A 20,420-nucleotide genomic window follows, 5' to 3' on the forward strand; every position below is an offset into this window, starting at 1 on the left:
TTATGGCACTATATCTGACATTATTCTGATGCTATTCATCATGTTTCAATATTCGATATTCTGGTGCTATCTGACAGTGTTTCACTGCTATTTATAAGATTTTCAGTGACAAACTATTTGGAAGTAGTTCATTTCTCCTTTTTCCTAGTCTGTCTTTATCTAGAGGCTCAGCTGAAACTTGTTCATCATGGATAACCCAGCTGGTATTTAAAATACTGATGGCATAGCTGCCAGAACCACAGCAACATGCAAGCCTCCCCAGTCCGACAAACTGACAGATGAATGGTGATTACTTCTGATTGGGACGATATAATTGGAGAATATAGTATTTAAACTGTCTTTGTGGTGGTGGTGGTATACCGTGGAGTTGGTTCCAAATCATAGCAACACTGTGTAGGGTTTCTGAGGCTGTAAATCTTTATGGGAGCAGAAAGCCTCATCTTTCTCCTGCAGAGCAGCAGGTACTTTCAAACTGCTTGATCTTGAGGTTAGCAGTCCGACTTATTTCTGTGCATGTACATGTGTTCACACAACCATGCAAATATGTGAGATGCTCAGTAGATAGGTGTATTTACACAAGCAAAACCATGCAGACTGGAAATCAACTTTGAGGATCATGGGAGGCTAGCAGAGAAACAGAGTTTGATCTTTGATTAAGAGCTGACACTCAATGATTACTGGGAACTGCACAAAGCACTTTTTTCCTCTGTTATCTCCATGAATGACAAAACCAAGTAGTTATTGGCTTCATGTTACAGACAGAAACAGACTCAGAATTATGTTCCCAGGGAACACAAGGGTAGAAATAAATGACAGAGGTTAGACCTGGATCTCTTTCTGCTTTCCGAGCATACACTTTTAACTAGAAATTAATACTGCTCAGGGAGAAAACAACTGAAGAAGGATTTGAGGTGTTAATAATCAATCATTCATTTACTCATACAAATAAATATTTGTTGGATACTCTGTACTGAACTCTGAGTGCTGGGACTAAAGAAAACAGGACAGACAAGGTCCTAGTCCTCTTGCAGCTTAAGTTCCAGTGACCTTGCACTGCAGTGTCTGTCTTCCTTAAAGAGCATGAGGGAGAAGAGGTTTCAAGTGCAGCTGGTCTACAAGAAGAACACTACCAATCATGTGACTTTCCCCTAATCCCTCTCAAAAGGTCTGGGGATATCCATTCTCCTTGTTTTATGTGAGGAGCATTTTTCTCCTTCTTTTCTGTGCTTTTCTCTCTGAAATTTCTGGTTGGAGAAGATATACCCAATTTCTAACCTAGTCTCAAATGTAGCTTGAAAGAATCTATAAGGAATAGATGAGTGAGTGCCTCTTTGCAACCCATTTTCATTCGACATCAGTAATTTTTAGAGCTGTCCAAGCACTTTGAGATTCTGACTTTGAGGAAAGTTTGAGGGTGACCCCAATCCTAACGTTGATTCTCATTCCAAACCTGTCAAAGACAACTAGCACTTACCACACCTGACCTATAACCAGGTCCCTTACAGTCCTATAAAATGTCTTTTTGGACCTGGTATATTACCCCTAATATATTTGAGGAATCAGACAAAGACTGCATTATTCCTGAGAATAGAGGAAGGCAGGATTCCTGACTGTACTAGGGATATAAAGAACATCTAGCATGCAGAGTATATTTTCTCAGGTCCCAGAGTCTGTAAATGAGGACCACAACTGACATGAGACCTGAAATTGATGGCCAGATAGGGTATAAGAGAACCTTATATTTTCTGATGGTGGTAGGCAAAATAATGATTCTCCAAATATGCCCATAACCTGAACCCTGGAACCTGTGAGTATGTTATATCACATGGAAAAAGGAACTTTATTGATGATATTGTTGTTGGAATTGTTGAGTTGATTCTAATTCATAGTAATTCTATATGACAGTACAAACCTGTCCGTAGGGTTTCCTACACTGTAACCTTTATGGGAGCAGGTCACCAGGTCTTTTATACTTTGGCTGGTGGGTTTGAATCACGTATCTTTCAGTTAGCAGCCAAGCACTTAACAGTTGTACCACCAAGGCTCAAGGAGATTATAGTGGATCATCTATGTGAACCCAATATAATCACATGAGTCCTTGAAAGTGGAAGAGGAAAGCAGAAGGATTTTGATTAGAGAGATTCAAAGAGGTCAAAGAAGCAGATGAGACTTGAAGTGTTAAAGGAACTTGATCCTCTGGTGCTGATTTGAGAATGGAGCCAAGGATTGTAGGTAACCTCTAAAATCTGGCAACAGACCTCAGGGGTAGCAAGAAAACAAGAATAAGTGATCTCAATTCTACAACTTTAAGGAACTAAATTTGGCTAATAGCTGTCAGAGCTCTAGCCATGACATCTGAATTCTAGACAGTTGGATGGAGGAAATGTTATCTTTCTCTAAGAATATTTAGTAGTTGCATACAGTCCTTCTACTCATATCTCATTGGCCAAAACTTGGTCATGTGATTATGTATTGCTTTATAGAAGCCTAAGAAGGCTAAGTTAAGATGGGAATCTTAACTCAATTAAAGTTATGATTACCATCACTGAAAGGTCTGGGGGAAATAATCAATAGTACTTGTCTACACACACTTATTTCTTTGTGCTTACTGGATGGTTCTCAAAGAGTCAAAACTATGAAAATAGCTGGTCGGAATGCTGTATGGGTCTTACCTCCATATTGACTAAAGACTCTTCTCTCCCTCCCAAATCTTTTTTTGAACTCCAACTTTCAGTTTGTACTATCCAGACATAAGGGCCGATTTCATATCTTTTGTTCTCTAGAACTCTATCCTAAATTCTCCCTCTTGCCAATACTTTCATAACACTGGGTTTTTATTTACTTTTTTCCATACTCTATGTGAAAGTTATTTCTCCTATGAGTGTGTGTATTAACACACGGAAAGCAGACTGTTGTCTTATTATTTGTAGTTGGATTTCCTGCAGTGCTTCGAACACGGCATAGATTCATATAAGGATGAAACAGTGGAGGCTGATTTTTTTGTCTCCCGATATTCATAGCTTCAGTGCATTGCTGTAAGATAAGTGCTGGACTGCTAACTGCAAGACCTGTGGTTCAAACCCATCAGCCGCTCCTTGGATACCCTATATAGTGTCACCATGAGTCAGAATTGACTGGATGGCACTTATCAACAACATCCATAATCTCAGGAGAACTGGTAGCACTGTGGTTTAGTGCTCAGTTGCTAACTAGACGGTTAGTGAATCAAACCCACCAGCATCTTCATGAAAACATGTGGCAGTCTGCTTCATTTAATGAATTTGCTTCATGGCAAATTTAATTCCTTAAAGCAATATAATTTTATCACTTTACCATTCTGTAAATCAGTTAAGGCTTGGAAACGATATGGGATAGTTTTATTCTGTTATAGGAGTCTTGGTGTGTCGCTGTGGGTTAATGCGCTGGACTGCAAAGTTGGTTTGAACTGTAAGATCAGTGGTTCAAGCTCACTATCTGCTCCTTAGAAACCCTACACGGTTTCTCTATGGGTCGGAACTGACTTGATGGCACTTAAGAACAACAATAACATAGGGTCACTATGAGTAGGGGTCAACTCAACAGTTAGGAATATATCCCACTCACCCTAAGGAGCTCTGGTAGCGTAGTGGTTATGAATTGGGCTGCTAACCTCAAGGTCAGCAGTTCAAAACTACCAACCGTTCTGAGGGAGAAAGATAAAGCTTTCTGCTCCCATAAAGATTTACAGCCTCGGAAACCCTGTACAGGGTTACTATGAGTCGGAACCGACTCCATGGTACTTAGCAACAACAACAACAACCTTAAGTATTCCTTGGACACATGACTGTTAAATTAGAGATTCCAGTGGCCAGGACCCTTGTGGCCGGTCATTTGTGACTATGTGACTAAGTTAGGACCAATGGAATAAGGAGCTCTGGTAGCGTAGTGGTTACGAATCGAGCTGCGAACCTTAAGGCCAGTAGTTCGAAACTACCAGCTGTTCCGTGGGAGAAAGATGAGGCGTTCTGCTCCCGTAAAGATTTACAGCCTCAGAAACCCTATACAGGGTCGCTATGGGTCGGAAACGACTCGATGGCACTTAACAACAACAGCAATCTCCTTCAAGACAAATCTATATACCAGGACTCTTTCCTTCACATCCTTCCTGTTGGGTAGTAAGCAAAACAAACATCACCTTGGTCCCAGGAATGACATGTACATGTTTGAGGATGGCAGAGCCTAGGCCAGCCTATGACTTGCGATGATCTCATGGAACATCCCACCTGCTCTAGATAGGCCTCACTCTTTAATACCAGATGAAATATAATGATTTTCTCTTCTAAGCTTCCAAGAGCTTGATGTTTTTGTCTCCATGATCGCAGTTTACTTGGGCCTTAACTTATTCACATGGTTAATGGAATTGTTCACTCTTGACCTGTAGAGACAAGTCTGGCTTCTTTCCATTTGTCCTTTTATAGGACGGTGACATATAACCTAAAATAAAGAGACTTAAAGCACTCAACTGAATATACACATGTCTTTAAAGATGCCCAGAGCACTTGATGGAGCTGTGGGTCCATACTTTCTCATCCTGGTTCACCAGGAAAATTAAACAAACAGATTTGTGCCTAGTATTTGATTATTTCTGTTGGAGTTGCTCTTGAAAATATCTTTAATCAGGAGTATGCTCAGACTTCATAAATAAAGTTTTGCACCAACAATCAATGCTGATTCATTCTTTTAAACCCATAATTTTAGAAAATTGTCTTTTGCTGCTAAGTATTTCTTGCCATTTGAAATTTTGTCTACAAAGTCCCGTTTTGGGGTATAGCCTTCTTAGAGCCCAGTTAGATAATTCTGCTGAACACTCACTAAGTGACTATTAACAACAAAGTGCCTCATATTTTTATTCTGTTTAATACTTTTCAAAACCCTTCAATAATCTAATAGCATTTAACCAACAGAGAAGCCTTACAAGTCATGTAGCTTAAGTATTAGTATCACATTCTGTAGATTAACGTCCTCAACAACTCTGTCCTACTATAGGAACATTTGTTGTTGTTGTTAGTGCTATTGGGTTCGTTCTGACTCATAGACTGGCTGGTGGGTTTGATCTGCTGACCTTACAGTTAGCAGTCCAGTGCTTATCCTACAACACCACATCATTATTAAGATTCAGGATTCAGTTAGGGCAAAGTAAGATGCCAACCTATTTCTTGCAAGGGGATTTGAATCTTCTCTCGCTTGGCGGTCTCATGCACCCCATGGCTTTATGTACCACCTACAGGCTGATAAGTCTTAAATTAGATTCCCATCTTAGAGCACTTCCATGAGCTCAAGATTGTGTATTCAATGGCTGACTTGTCATCTCCACTTGGATGTTTAACAAGCATGTCATACTTGACATGGTTCCTCAAGAACTCTTTATAATCTAGTTGCAACACTTGTCTGCCAGTTTCTTGTACTTCTATGGTTTGTGTGTTGCTGTGATGCTATAAGATTTGCCATTGGTATTTTAAATACCAGGAGGGTCACCCATGTTTGACAGGTTTCAGTGGAGTTTCCAAACTAAAACAGTCTAGGAAGCAGGAGAGGCAGACCATTTCTGACAGGTTAGTCACAGAAAATCTTATGAATAGTAATGGAACATTGCCTGATATCATGCTGGAAAGTGAGCCCCTTAAGCTTGAAGGTACTCAAAATGTGACTGAGGAAGAGTTGCCTCCTCAAAGTAGAGTTAAGCTAATTGATGTGGATGAAGTAAGCAAAGCTTTCAGAACCTTCATTTGTGATGTGACACAACTCAAAGTGAGACAAAACAGCTGACAACATCAATTAATAACCAGAATGTGGAATCTACAAAATATGAATCTAGGAAAATTGTAAGTCATCAAAAATGAAATGGAACACATAAAGATTGATATCTTAGGCTGAAATGGACTGGCTTTGGTAATTTTGAATTGAACAGTCATATGTTTTTTGTGTAGATCATAACAAACTATGGATAAACTTGAGAATAATGGGAATCCTTGAACATTTAATTGTGCTCATGAAGAACTTGTACATAGAGACAGTGGTTTAAACCACCAAGACACAGTGGTTTGAAGAGAATAATGAATTCTGAAGATTTTAAAATCAGGAAAGCTGTGTTTCAGGATTGTATATTGATATTTATGGTTTTTTAAATTTAATTTCTATTCCTGACTCCTTAACTTCTATTATAAAGTGAAAGTGGGTCCTGCCCACCGCTGCAAACTCATAAAACTCAATCTCCATGTCCAGCCCTTAGTTCTGGCTACAAAGGCCTTCTGACTGTTCCAAGAACATTATGAGCTTGATTCCCTTTCAGGACATTGCATTTGGAAAGGAATGTTCTCAAGCTTCTTTGCATAACTAGTTTTTCCAGATCTCACCATACACTTCACTTTCTTAAAGATGCCTTTCTAATTCCCTGACCTAAAGTAGCATCATCACCAATAGTCTCTCTCACAGCACTCTGGAACTTTCATTATGTTGTTGTTGTTATGTGCCGACTCATAGTGACTCTGTACAGGGTCTCCGAGGCTGTTAATCTTTACGGGAGCAGAACGCCTCATATTTCTCCTGCGGAACAGCTGGTAGTTTCAAACCTTGCGGTTTGAAGCCTGATTCGTAACCACTACGATTTTCAAATTTCAGAATAGTGTTTCTTTTGTTTTAGTTTATTGTCATCTTTTCCCCTTAACTTGTATTATATTCCATAAATGCAGGGAACACAGTCATCTTATTCATCATAGTCTTCCCAGAACTAAGCATAAAACTGTTTTTCAGTATTGGCTGAATTAATTAGCAGACTAATGCATGATAGGATGAATGGTTTTTACCCATGTTAAAGAAGTATACAATGTAGAAACCATCTCCTTTTTCATTCAGACGTGTAGAAATGGCATAAGCCATTGCATTCCATATTTACCTTCTTGCAGGTACTCTTCCTTTCTCCTTATTAAAATAGCATTTCTTGAGTTGCGTCTGTAGTTGTTGTTAGGTGCCGTCAGGTTGGTTCTGACTCATAGCGACCCTGTGCACAACAGAACAAAACACTGCCTGCTCCTTTGCCATTCTCACAATTGTTAAGTTTGAGCTAATTCTAGGATAGGATATCTCAATAACAAAAAATTTTCCTCAGTATTTTTCTGGTCTCATACCAAGACAAAAGATGTTCTGGATGTTAAAAGAAATGTCCACATTACTCACTTCTGTGGTTAATGGCATTGAAAACTGTTATTGAGAGAAAGGTGGCCTGAGTTCTAGTTTGACTCTGGTATATTCTGCTCTGTCTTTGGTAAGTCACCTCCCATCTTTGTTCCTCTGCTTTCTGGGCCTAGTTCCTGTGTTTTCTAGCTGTGAAAACTTCAGTGTGTTACCTAACCTCTCTGAGCTCTAGAGGAGTCACATGTCAATGGGTCTTCATAGCCAAGAGCCCATATAGGGCCCAATCCTAGTGCCACCATATCTAATGAACCCCCTTAGAAGCTTTACCAATTGATGCATAGTCTACTAAAAGGATATATGGAGAACATTTATAAGGATGTCACTCAACAAACTTTCATAAAAATTCAGTGTTCACAGCTCACTCTCCACAGAAGCTACTATTTCTCTTTCTCCATTACTTAAAACTCCATTACATCCTCTCCTTCAATTACCTTCAGCCCTGTGAAATCTTTCTTCTTCCCCAAGCCTTCTCTATAGTTTCTTAGCTAATACAATAGTGTTTAAGGAAGACTCAGTCTTGCCTTAGGTTCTATGGAGATTTCCATTTCCATTGTTATGTAAAAATATTAACATTAGTAGCGATAATCATAATAGTAGTAGTAGCAGTAGTAGCTAGCAGCATATGATTTACTATGCAGCAGACACTAGCTAAATACTTTTTATGTATCTTCTCCTTCAGCCTTCAGAAACTGTGCCTCTAAAAGATTCTTTTCACAAACACATTCATACTGCCAGGTTTGCCACGTCTTCTGGCCCTGTAAGGATTAGGGCTCTGTGTCAACTTGACTAGGCCAGGATTTCTAGAGGTTTAGCAGTTGAGATATGCTTATTCCCATGGTGATGAAACATAATACAAGCATAGTTAACAATATGATGAGTGGCTCTGAATTGTTGTTGTTGTTGTTAAGTGCCGTAGAGTCGGTTCCGACCCATAGCGACCCTGTACAGGGTTTCCAAGGGTGTAAATCCTTACGGGAGTAGAAAGCCTCATCTTTCTCCCGCGGAGCGGCTGGTAGTTTCGAACCGCTGACCTTAAGGTTCGCAGCCCGATTCGTAACCACTACGCTACCAGAGCTCTCTCCTTGGAGGTGTGACCTGCTCCCATTCAGAGAAATGCTCTCTCTCACTCTCTTCTATAGGGGACAAAGGACTCTGAAATTGTAAGCCATTTCCTTAATGAAAAACTTCTCTCTTTCTATATATACATATATATGTTTCACTCGTTTTGTTTCTCTAGAAAACCCTGCCTAAGACAGGCTCCTTAAGTAGCACTGTCTTTCTTCACATTGACGAGTGTCCTTTGGAAAGAGCTACTTTCTGTAGATTGTTGTTGGTTGCCATCAAGTCAGCTCCAATTCATGGTGACTCTGAACAACTGAATGAAGTGTTGTCCAGTCCTGCGTCAACTTCATAGCTATTGATATGCTTGAGGTCATTGCTGTAACTACTGTGTCCATCAGTCTCATTTGGCATTTCCTTCCCCTTCTCTGGACCTCCACTTTACCAAGCACAAAGCCCTGCTCTGGTGATCCATTCACATTTATGGTGTGCCCAGGGTAATAGGATGGAAGTCTTGGGCAGTACTCTGAATCCATTACCTAATTTTGAAAAGTAGTAGCCTGCCATTTCTTCCTGTCTGTCTGACTCTGAACGCTCCACCAAAACCTGTCCACTGTGGTGAGCCTGAAAGTATTTGAAATACAGGTGGCATAGCTTCCAGCATCACAACAATCCACAAGCCACTACAATCTGACAAACTGACAGAGCGTGGTGGCTTCTACAGAAAGACATTTGATTCTAGCCAGAAAATTGTAAGGAAAACATCACAACTGATCTTTGTTACACTAACAGTGATACCCTTCTCCTCTGGCATGTTGACTGTTGTAGACTCTTACAGAAAATGAGCATCTTGAGAGTGAACACTTCACTCAGGTACACCCACCTGTGCCAACAAGACTGGAAGGATGTCCCAAAGGACAAGCAGAAAAAGCAGAAATGGAGGTTCTTCTGAGCCTACTGCCCCTTGGAGAAAAAGGTGTGTGCAGTTTGTCCCAAGAGTATCAGAAGTTGTTTTAACCTGGAGCTTAAACAAACAATACCCTTAGGAGAGAAACTGGATGGGAGCAAGGGAAGTAGAAATGGAAAGAAATCTGCTATTCAGAACTTGCTCCAGACGCCAGAGTCATTGGAAAGTGGACAAAGTTCCACCTGAGTTGCCATTGGATGTCAGAACTCATTAAACACATGTGGTTTCAAGCACTCTGGAGCCCCAGGGACAAGGGCACAGGAAGTTCCGGCTGGGCAAGTTACCATTCCGGCATTTTGCTCCTAATTGATTTGCCAGCAACAACAGCTGGGTTCAAACACCCACTCCACTTGGCTCCCCCAAGTCTGGCCCACAGAGGTACCAAATAGCCTCCAGGTTACCCACGGTTAGTTGCATGCACAATGAATTACTCTCACTTTTTGCCTCAATACCAAGTTCCCATTTTCTCTGTTAGCAATTTTCTAAGTCTTTCTCCACCTGTGACCCTCCACTCTGCCAGCTGTGCTAAACTGCTGACTCTGAGTTGCTCCTAAGGCACATTTTTTTGTCCCTCTTTTTGTCCCTCAGACCTAACATATCCTGTCTGAACATGATTTGTGTCTACCTCTAATTTTGCCACCAACCTAAGTTATTTGAAGTCATGGTTCATATCTCACACATTCCACATCCCCCAAGTGCCAAGCCTTGCATATATAACAGACCCTCAAATGTCTTATTTACTAAACAGCAATTTAGTTAGCTCATCATGTATGACATGGACTCTAATAGATGCTGGGTGAGCAAACTTGGAGGAAGCAAACTTGGAGGAAACAAACTAGTCATGAGACTGCTGGGGGCAAATGCACAGTTTAGTGAGGAAGCTAAGACAAGCAACAAACAAACAAATACATGCTGGCATGGTGCTAAATACTATATAAGAGAAGTGTGGAGCTAAGATAAGAGATAATGGTATAAGGGATCTTAGATAAGGCGAAAGAGGGCAGATAACTTTGTGTGTGTATTAGGTGCTGTCAAGTCAATTCTGACTCATACGGATCTTACATACAATAGAACAATACACTGCCTTGTCCTGCACCATTATTACTATATTTGACTTCACTGTTGCAGTCACTATGTCAAGCCATCTCATTAAAGATCTTCCTCTTTTTCGCTGACCCTCTACTTTACCAAGCATGGTGTCCTTCTCCAGGGACTGGTCCCTTCTGACTACATGCCCAAAGTCTATGAGACCAAGTCTAATCATCCTCTCTTGTAAAGAAGCATATGACTGTACTTCCTCCAACACAGATTTGTTTGTTCTTCTTGTAATCCATAGTATGTTCAGTATTCTTCATCTACTCCATAATTCAAATGCATCACTTCTCCAGTTTTTTCTTAGTCATTATTGTCCAGCTTTTACATGAGTATAAGGCATTGAAAATTCCATTGTTTGGGTTAGGCACATCTTAGTTTCCAAAGTGGCGTATTTGCTCTTTGACACTTTAAAGAGGTCTTTTACAGCAGATTTACCCAGTGTGATTCGTCTTTTGATTTCTCAGCTGCTACTTCTATGAGTGTTGATTGTAGATCCAAGCAAAATGAAACCCTTGACAATTCCAGCCTTTTCACTATTTATTATGCTTACTCCTGGTGTGGTGCTGTGGGTTAATGCTCCAGACTGCAAAGCTGTTTGAACTGCAAGGTCAGCAGTTCAAAATCACCAGCTGCTACTTTGAAACCCTATATAGAGTCGCTATGGGTCGGAACTGACTCAATGGCACTTAACAACAACAACAATTGGTCCAGTTGTGGAGATTTTTTTATTTCTTTACACTGAGCTGTAATCCATGATGAAATTTTTATCTTCCTCAGCAAGTGCTTTAAAGATTAATTTGAGGTGTTGCTATTTAAGTTGAGACATAAAGAATAAGAAAGAGTCATTCAAATCAAGAACTTGGAAAAAAAGGACACTTTTCTAGAGGGAACTTGGAATTTCAAAGAGGCTGAGGTGGGAGAGAGTTCGACATAAATAGAGAACTGTGAGGAGATTACTGAGGCTAGAGCCCAGCAATGGAAGGTAGGAAGGGTGGGAGAAAGGAATAGACTGGACTTTATTATAGTAAAATGAAAACCCTTTCAAAGGTGTTATATGCAGACAGTGACAGGAACTGATTACGCACACACACAGAGACAAACACACACAAAGAATAAATATTGCTACTAGGATTTCAGTTTATACACACATGTTTATTCTAAACAAAATGTGTTTAAATAATACCTTTGCAATCAGTGAATGGCTGCAGACAAAATGTCTCAGTCATACATTTGTCTTAACCTCATTAGAGCACCCCCAACTGCCCCCAAAAAGGTCCAATCAGAATAGTGGCCTTTGAAAGGATCTGCTGGGTCAATTAAATTCCAAGCAAAAAGGTCAGTTCAAAAGGTTATGATGACTGTTAATGGAATTCCAAAGGGGTAACCTTGATAGATCTTCTAAAAAGGCACGGGACACTCATAAAAGTTTATTGTGAAGAAGTTTTCAAAACATTGAAAACTGCTTGGTGAGAAAAAGGCCAGGAGGTTATGTTGAGAAACTTTTCCCATCACAAAAAGGCATCTACTTATTTTTTTGCAGATAGCAAGTGCTGTCCTACAAGAATTTCATTGGGAAACCTTTCCATCACCCTATATCCCTAATTCTATCCCTACAGATTTACTTTTGTTCTCTAAACTCAAATAATATTCAAATGAAACCTGATGTGAGTTCCCCGAGGATACCAAATCTACAGTTTTAACAAGTTGTAAATCAGAGAGTCTAGAATTAGTTGGGGGAAAAAGTTAGAGAGATGGAAACACCACCTTCAGAAGTTCATAGATATAGATGTCAAGAAACAATAGCTTTACATTTTTATACTTTCATTTATGATTTTGTAGCAATACCTTCATGTGTGTGTAGTGTGTATGTGTATATATGTGAGGGAGCTTCTAAAACTTCATGGAAAATTCCATTATCTTTTAATTCCATTTTTCCATGAATTTTTGAAGCACCTCACACACACACACACACACACACACACACACACACACACACATATATACAAACATATATACATATATATAGATACACAGGTAGATATCTATCTATCTATCTATCTATCTATGTATAGATAGTAGTATATCTATAGTATCTATGTATTGATGTTGTTGTTAAGGGCCGTCGAGTCGGTTCCAACCCATAGCGACCCTGTACAGGGTTTCCGAGATTGTAAATCCTTACGGGAGTAGAAAGCCTCATCTTTCTCCCATGGAGCGGCTGGTAGTTTTGAACCCCTGACCTTAAGGTTTGCAGCCCGATTCGTAACCACTACACTACCAGAACTAAGTATATCTCTATCTATCTATCGATCGATCGATCGATCGATCGATCGATCGACAGAGAGTTCAGATTAAAATCTTACAAAGGTACATCAATGAATGAAGAAGTCCTCATGCTCAGATGGGTGAGTCTTTGCACATTTTCCTTAAACCTAAGAAACCTGTGCTGTTTAGTGTCCTGAGCAATGTAACTGATAACTGGTTAGTCACAGCATAGCACTCTGGGAGATTCATTATCTGGCTTTATCATCTCTACCATGAACCACCTGAAGTTTCTAAAATTTTTCCTATTTTTTTTTTAGCAAACAGGAGTCTACTTCTGCATTCTGCATTTAGCTCCTTATTTTTTTCTTCTTTCCCCAAGACATGTGATGACATGTGTTGTCCTTTATCTTCCTTCCTGTGGCTAATAAAAAACACTACACATTCTAAAGTCACTGTTAATTAATGCTGATGTTTGCTTTGCTGATATTGCTACAAAAAGTGCTTATTTAAAGGGTGAAAAGCATGTTGCTTGTAGTATATGTCTAAAAATTTATGGATGACTGGATTCAGGTGCTGAATTATAGTCTAAATTAGGCCATTCATGGATGTTAACTGTCTGACTCTTGAGGAAAACATAACTCAGGAGGAAGAATGGCCAAATACAGAAAAGGAGCAGAAGCTAGAAGATTCAAGAACAAATAGCTTTAGGTAGCCAGGAAGATTTGGAGTTCTCAGTTTCTTAGAGTCCTGGAGAAAATAAATTTTGTTTTCCTTACTAACTGTTGGTTCACCAAGATGGACAGTTTCCTAATCCAGAATTTGAACCTCCTTGCTACTGAATTGGAGCACTCTTGTGGCAGATATTGAACCAAATGTTGTATACTCATTATTTCACTTAAGAAGGAAATTGAGCATCATTGATAATTATAACATTTGTCATTTGTTAAATAGCAAAATGTCTCTAGTACTGCATATATATTATTTATTGTCATTGAAAGGCTGTGGTTACAAATATGAACACTGGAGTCCAATATTATATATTTCAATATCAGTTCTGTAACTTGATTTTAAGTGACTTTGGCTAGTTGCATAACCGTCCTAGGCCTCAGTTTTCTCATCTGTAAAATGGAGACAGTAAAAAACTCTATAGGGTTGAGATCCTGTATATATCCAGTCTGACTTAGAGTAATGATGATGATTACAATTATAATTTGTTATTGTTGTTAAGTGCCAACAGGTCGGTTCTGACTCATAGCAGCCATGTATTGGATTTCTGAGAAGCATTTGGGGAGCTTGAACTGCTGACCTTGTGGTACAAACTGATCTTGCAGTCTAGCACATTAACCCACAGTGACATACCAGGACTCTGAAAATTATAATCATAGCATGCATATAACACTTACCAGGTGCTAGTAATTCTTCAAAGCACTCTACATAGGTTGTTTTTGTTAGGTGCTGTCGAGTCAGTTCTGACTCATAGAGTCCATGTACCACAGAACAAAACACTGTCCAGTCCTGCACCATCCTCATGATTGTTTGTATGTTATCTGAGTGCCTCCCAACCTAAATGGCTCATCTTCTGGCATGATATCAGACAATGTTCAGCTGCTTTTCATAACACTTTCAGTGGCTAACCATTCAGACATGGTCTGCATCTTGTTCTTCTTTGTCTGTCTTAGTTTGGATTCTCTGCTAAAACCTGACCATAATGGGTGACCCTGCTGGCATTTGAAATATTGTCGCATGGCTTCCAGCATCACAGCAATATGAAAGCTACCACAATATGACAAACTGACACAAGAATGGTAGACTTTTTACATAGATGGCATTAGTATTTTATTTTATGGATGAGAACAATTGAAGTGTTGTTTGTTGTTGTTGTTAAGTGCCATCGAGTCAATTCTGACCCATAGTGACCCTGTATAGAGTTTCCAAGGAAAAGCTGGTGAGCTTGAACCACTGACCCTGCAGTTCAAATGACTTTGCAGTCTGACGCATTAGCCCACAGCATCACACCAAGACTCAGAGCTTGAAAAACTTGCCCATCATTACACAGATAGTTGGTGGGGGAGCTGGGTTTTGATTCACTGATGTTAGCTTTGTTAGTGTTGTAACCTCTAAGTCTTATATGCTAGATAAATATATGGATTAATAAATTAGGACCATGCAGGTAGCACAATGATTATGAGTCTGGCTGCTGTTCCACTGGAGAAAGATGCTGCTTTCTGCTCCAGTAAAGATCTACAGCCTAGGAAACTCTGTGTACGGGCACTATGAATCTGTCATTCCAGGGCACACAAGCACCACCACCACATTTCTACCAGACAAGAATCTTGGATGTTGCTTAATAGTCTCTACATACACTTGATTGGCTTCTAATGTAACTGGTTTCTCTTCTTCCTCTACTGGATTCAGAAGCTAGGTTAATCCCCTTTTATGCTCAATATTTGTTAAGTTGAGCAGAATGTGCTTCACTTGAAAATGATAACATTAGTTTAAGAAACAGATTTAAATCATCCATACATTTAGGCTTAGTTGAAGGGAGCTTTGTAACTTCCCTCTCATTTGGGGACCTCCAGAACCCTCACAGTCCAGAGATTTCTTTTGACTCTTATTAAAGAGAGCTGTAGTGTAGTTTGCTGGCTTTTCACCCCACCTACATGCGGTATAACTTGCAACCTTCAGATGCTCCTAAGACTGCTCACAGGTGTTCTTGTGGGAGTTTCATATGAACATGTACAACTCTGACCTTCTTTTTTTATTTCTGTGGCCCACAAATCTCAATGAGAACTTGCCCTATGAAATGTGGACATTGCCCCTCTCTGTGATTTTCCATTTTATTTGGTTTCCCTTGATCTAGTCATGGCTGTGCTACAGCTCATACCTCACAAAACCCTTCATTTTAAAAGCTGCTTTATTTAGCCTCTGCTCTTAGCATTCCTCTCTGTCAGACTTCAGCAGGCCCAGGAACAGAGCAAGTGTCTGACTTTATTTTTCCTTTGCAGCTCTTATTACTCACGGCACTTACATATTTACTATGTGAGATTTCTGTCTGATATCTATCTTCCCCATCAGATACTGTGTTAATTTCCCAATGGCTGCCATAACAAATCATGTGATAATGATATAAAAGAAGGGCCTGACATCCTACTTTCATTAAAAAAAACTCCAAAACCTAAACCCATTGCCATCAATTCAAGTTTGAATCATAGCAACCCTATATGAATGGATAGAACTGCCCCATAGTGTTTCCAAGGTTGTAAAGATTTACAGAAGCACACTGCCATATCTTTCTCCCATGGAACTGCGGGTGGGTTTGAACCACTGACCTTCTGATTAGCAGTATAGCACTTTAATCACTGCATCTTGAAGCTTCCTTTCTCACAGCAATCACAACCAAGAATGCCCTCTGGAGCAGTTCTGCTTTGTAAAACATGAGGTTACTATGAGTCAGATATTCAATAACAAGGGGTTTTGTTTTATTTTAGTATGTGCTTAAAACAACAGAAATTCATTATATCAGAGTTTTGGAGGCTACAAGTTCAAATTCAGAATGGCAGCAGGACCATGTTCACTCCAAAGATTCTCTGGGAAGAAACATTCTTGATTCTTCTAGCTTCTGGAAACCTCAGGTGATCCTTGGCTTTGTGGCAGTGTAACTCCCATTTCTGTCACTGTTGTCACATGGCATCCTTTACTATGTGTCTGACTAGACAGACACATAGTAAAAAAAAATGTGTCTTCTCCACTTTTTGTAAGGACATCAGTCTTATTTGGTTAGGGTTCACCCTACTCTAGCATGACCTTATGTTAGCTAATTACCTCTGTGTAATGATTAGGGATTGTGTCAACCTGACTAGACCAGGATATCCAGAGGTTTAGCAGTTAGGATGTGCTTATTCTTGTGATGATGGGAACTGCTACATGCATAGTTACCTCTATGATGATTTGCTATGTACAGCCAATTGAAAGGGTGTTTCCTTGGGGTTGTAGCCTGCTCCCAATATAATGGACATGTGGAAGGGGCTCTCTATCTTCTACTGGGACTTATGACTCTAGAATTGTAAGCCACTTCCTTGATAATAAACTTCTCTCTCACTATATATATGCCTGTACACGTTTCACTGGTTTTGCTTCTCTAAAAACCTGGTCTAAGACGTGAACAAAAAAGCTATTTTCAAATAAGGTCAGATCCACTGGTGTTGAGGGTTAGGACTTTAGCATATGTTTTTGTGGGACACAATTCAACCCCGAACAGATGGCAAACCTTCTGAGGGAATGAATTGAATAGATTTTGTTCATCATCTCATATTCAGAATAACACAATCTTGAATATAGTACTGCTCAGTGAATATGTGTTGAATACATTACAAAATGAATGAATATTCTATTCTCCTGAGCCTACACTCCTCCAAACCTGAGACCAAGAAAGGAAGACATGCATTTGAATGCAAATGAATGCCTAGGTAGAACCCATTCTGCATCTTTTGGCATTATGTACTCCAAGCTCATCAGTCAATCAGTCAGAGTCCAAATCTAATTTTAGGTCTTAAAGAATTTATAAACTGCATGATCCTTTCAAATGGGTTGGCATCTTTGGAGTTTAGAGCAATGCTTTCTCCATTGTAATACCCTCCACCTCATCTAGCACAAGGCCTAGCACAGAGTTCAGAACTTTGCCTAAGAAAAGATTTGCTGGATACAGGCAAGCATGATGGCTAGGAAGAACATTTGTCAATTCCTTAAAGTCACATTCATCAGCTGCTGTGTTCTAGTCACGATTGTGGAGGTGGTAGTTGAGGCCTGGAAGGCATTTCTACAACAACTTTTCCATTGAGCTCACTGTTTTAGACATAGTTCACACCACCTTGTATCAGGTGCTGAAAGACTATTTCTTAAAAATACAGGTGGGACAAAGAAAGCCTAAAATAAACTGAGGAAAATGAGTACCACATGATTGTCTTCCTCTATACCAGGCAAGGGGAAGAGCTGACTCCTTCCTCAGTTGCTCTAATTTACAAAGATCTAGCTTAAAATATCTAGCCCAGTGGTGTAGGGCTTTTTCTTCAGGTGATGTCAAGCCACAAATTTTACCTCTTTGTTGTTGTTGTTGTTAAGTGCCGTCGAATGGGTTGCGACCCATAGCAACCCTGTACAGGGTTTCCGAGGGTGTAAATCTTTACAGGAGTAGAAAGCCTCATCTTTCTCCCGCAGAGCAGCTGGTAGTTTCGCACCGCTGACCTTGAGGTTCGCAGCCCGATTCGTAACCACTATGCTACCAGAAGGAACCTATAGAAATCTAACCTGGGTGAGCTAGCTCCAAACCCACCATGCCAAGTGAGTTATTTGAAGCCCTTAGAGCAGGAATGTGCCATGGAGAACATATCAAGACAAGGGCTGATCAAGGAGTGTTTGCAGTTCAGTGAGGTCAGAAAGTAAAACCACTCCTTCCTTCTAAGCAAGCAGTTAAATAGGTTTGGAGCTAGCTCACCCAGGTTAGATTTCTATAGGTTCCTTCATCTCTCTTTATTAGTGCCTGGTATATTTTATGTGCCCACATATTAGATATATTATCTTTTATTCTCCTTCTTTAAAGAAAGACAAACTCTTAAGATTGTTGTTTTGGGGTACTTTTGTACCAATTTTTGACACATGGTGATAAAGTACAACTGCCCCAGAGGATTCCTAGGCTATAGTCTACAAGAGCTGATCACCAAGCCAGTTTTCCATGGACTCACTGAGTGGGTTCAAACCTTTTGGTTAGTAGATGAGCACTTTACCATGGCAAAGCCAGGGATCCTACTCTTCTCCTTATTTTAGATTCTGCTTATTAAATATCACAAGGTAATAAGAAATGTCAGAATTTAATAACAATTAAAATTTATTAAGTGTTGTACTGCTAACTGCAAGGTTGGGGCTTCAAATCAGCTAGTGACTCCTCAGAAACCCTATACAGAGTTGCTATGAGTCAGAACCTACTCCAAGGCACTTAACAAAAACAACAACAGCATTAGTAGTAACTAATACTAATTTTCATATTCTATACGTCAGCTCTTCAGCATCAGGTTCTCCTTTCTTGAAAAAAGAGAGTGGTATCAACAACACTTTTGATTGTGGATTAAACAATCTTGCCATCACCAGCCATTGGCCACTACTTCAATTAACTTCTATTGCCTATCATTTGCCAGGAAAAGTGCTAAATTCTGATTAATCCTCATCATAATCCAGTTTTCAGAGGAATAAACTGAGGTGACTTTCTGAAGGTCACTCTGAGTGGAGGTGATGGAGGAACTTAAACCTTGCAGTTTCACTACTGAGTTCTACTTTAATGATCATAGTCAAAGAGCCTGGATAATGTGAGACCCTATAAAAATGCAAGATTTTATAAATTCCATGCTCTGTTCTTCATTAATTTAATGAATCTTTATTGAGTACACTGTGGCACTATGAGATAAAGCACTGGACCACAAGGTTGGTTTGAACCACAAGGTCAGCAGTTCAAACTCACCAGTCGTTCCTTGGGAACTCTGTACAGGGTCACTATGAGTCAGAACCAACTTGATGGTACTACAACAGAAGCAGCTGTGTGCCAGAGACTGTGTGGAAGTAGATTGCCACTGAGGATTCTTCAAGGCTAGCCCTGAAGGATTCACGGAGAGGCAGATCTCTAATTTCTGACATTAGTCTCTGACACACTCTACCTTGTCCTGATGGCCTCCTGACTTCAAACGCACACATCCACAACAAACAAATGTCAAATAAATGTCCTTCTCCTGGGCTCATGTATAGAGGGAAGCAGATCAATTTGGCAAACCAACTATCTATAGAAGGGAAAAGGATTATGTATGTTTATTATCTCCATGGAGAGCTCTTTTTTGCCTTGGTCAAAACTCCCCTTTCTAGAATCTCATAGTAGGCTATACCTCTCCTTCTTAGTATTTGTCCAGTCACAATTGCATACTCAGTTTTGCTTTGATAAGAGTATGAACTATGTCGAGTTGTTTTTGCTCATCACTTGATCTCTTGTTTTTGTTAAGTGCTGTTGAGTCGGTACTGACTCACAGCAACCCTGTATAGGGTTTATAAGCTGTGGCTGGTAGCTTGAACCATTGACCTTTTGGTTCAAAGTGACCTTGCAGTCCATTGCATTAACCCATATCACCGTACCAGGACTCCACTTGATCCCTTTTGTTGTTGTTAGATGCTGTCAAGTCGGTACCGACTCATAGAGACCCTATGTATAGCAGAAAGAAACACTGCCCTGTCTTGGGCCAATTGCACAATTGTTGCCACGCTTGAGCCCACTGATGCTGTCACTTTGCCAATCCATCTCTCTGAGGATCTTCCTCTTTTTCTCTGACCCTCCACCTTAACAAACATGATATCCTTCACCAGCGAAAGACCCCTCTTGACAATATGTCAAAGTATGAGAGGCGAAGTTTGGCTATCCTGGCCTCTAAGGAGCACTCTGGCTGCGCTTCTTCCAACACAGATCTGTTTGTTCTTTTGGCAGCCCATGGCACTTCCAATATTCTTCTCCAACACCATAACTCAAAAGCATCAATTCTTCTATGGTCTTCCCTAGTCACTGTCTAGCTTTCACACACATATGAGGTTAATGAAAATACCTTGGCTTGGGTCACTTGGTCCCTTGTGTGGTGCAAATGATTAACATAAACGTGACTGATAATCTAAATACTAGAGACTAAAGTTCAACTTGAGGCACCTTGGAAGAAAAATCTGGTGATCTACCCTTCCCCAAAGCCAGCCAATGAAAATGTTTGGAACACATGTGTTTCTGGCA

This window comes from Chrysochloris asiatica, unplaced genomic scaffold, assembly GCF_000296735.1.
Source record: "Chrysochloris asiatica unplaced genomic scaffold, ChrAsi1.0 scaffold00073, whole genome shotgun sequence".
NCBI lineage: Eukaryota > Metazoa > Chordata > Mammalia > Afrosoricida > Chrysochloridae > Chrysochloris > Chrysochloris asiatica.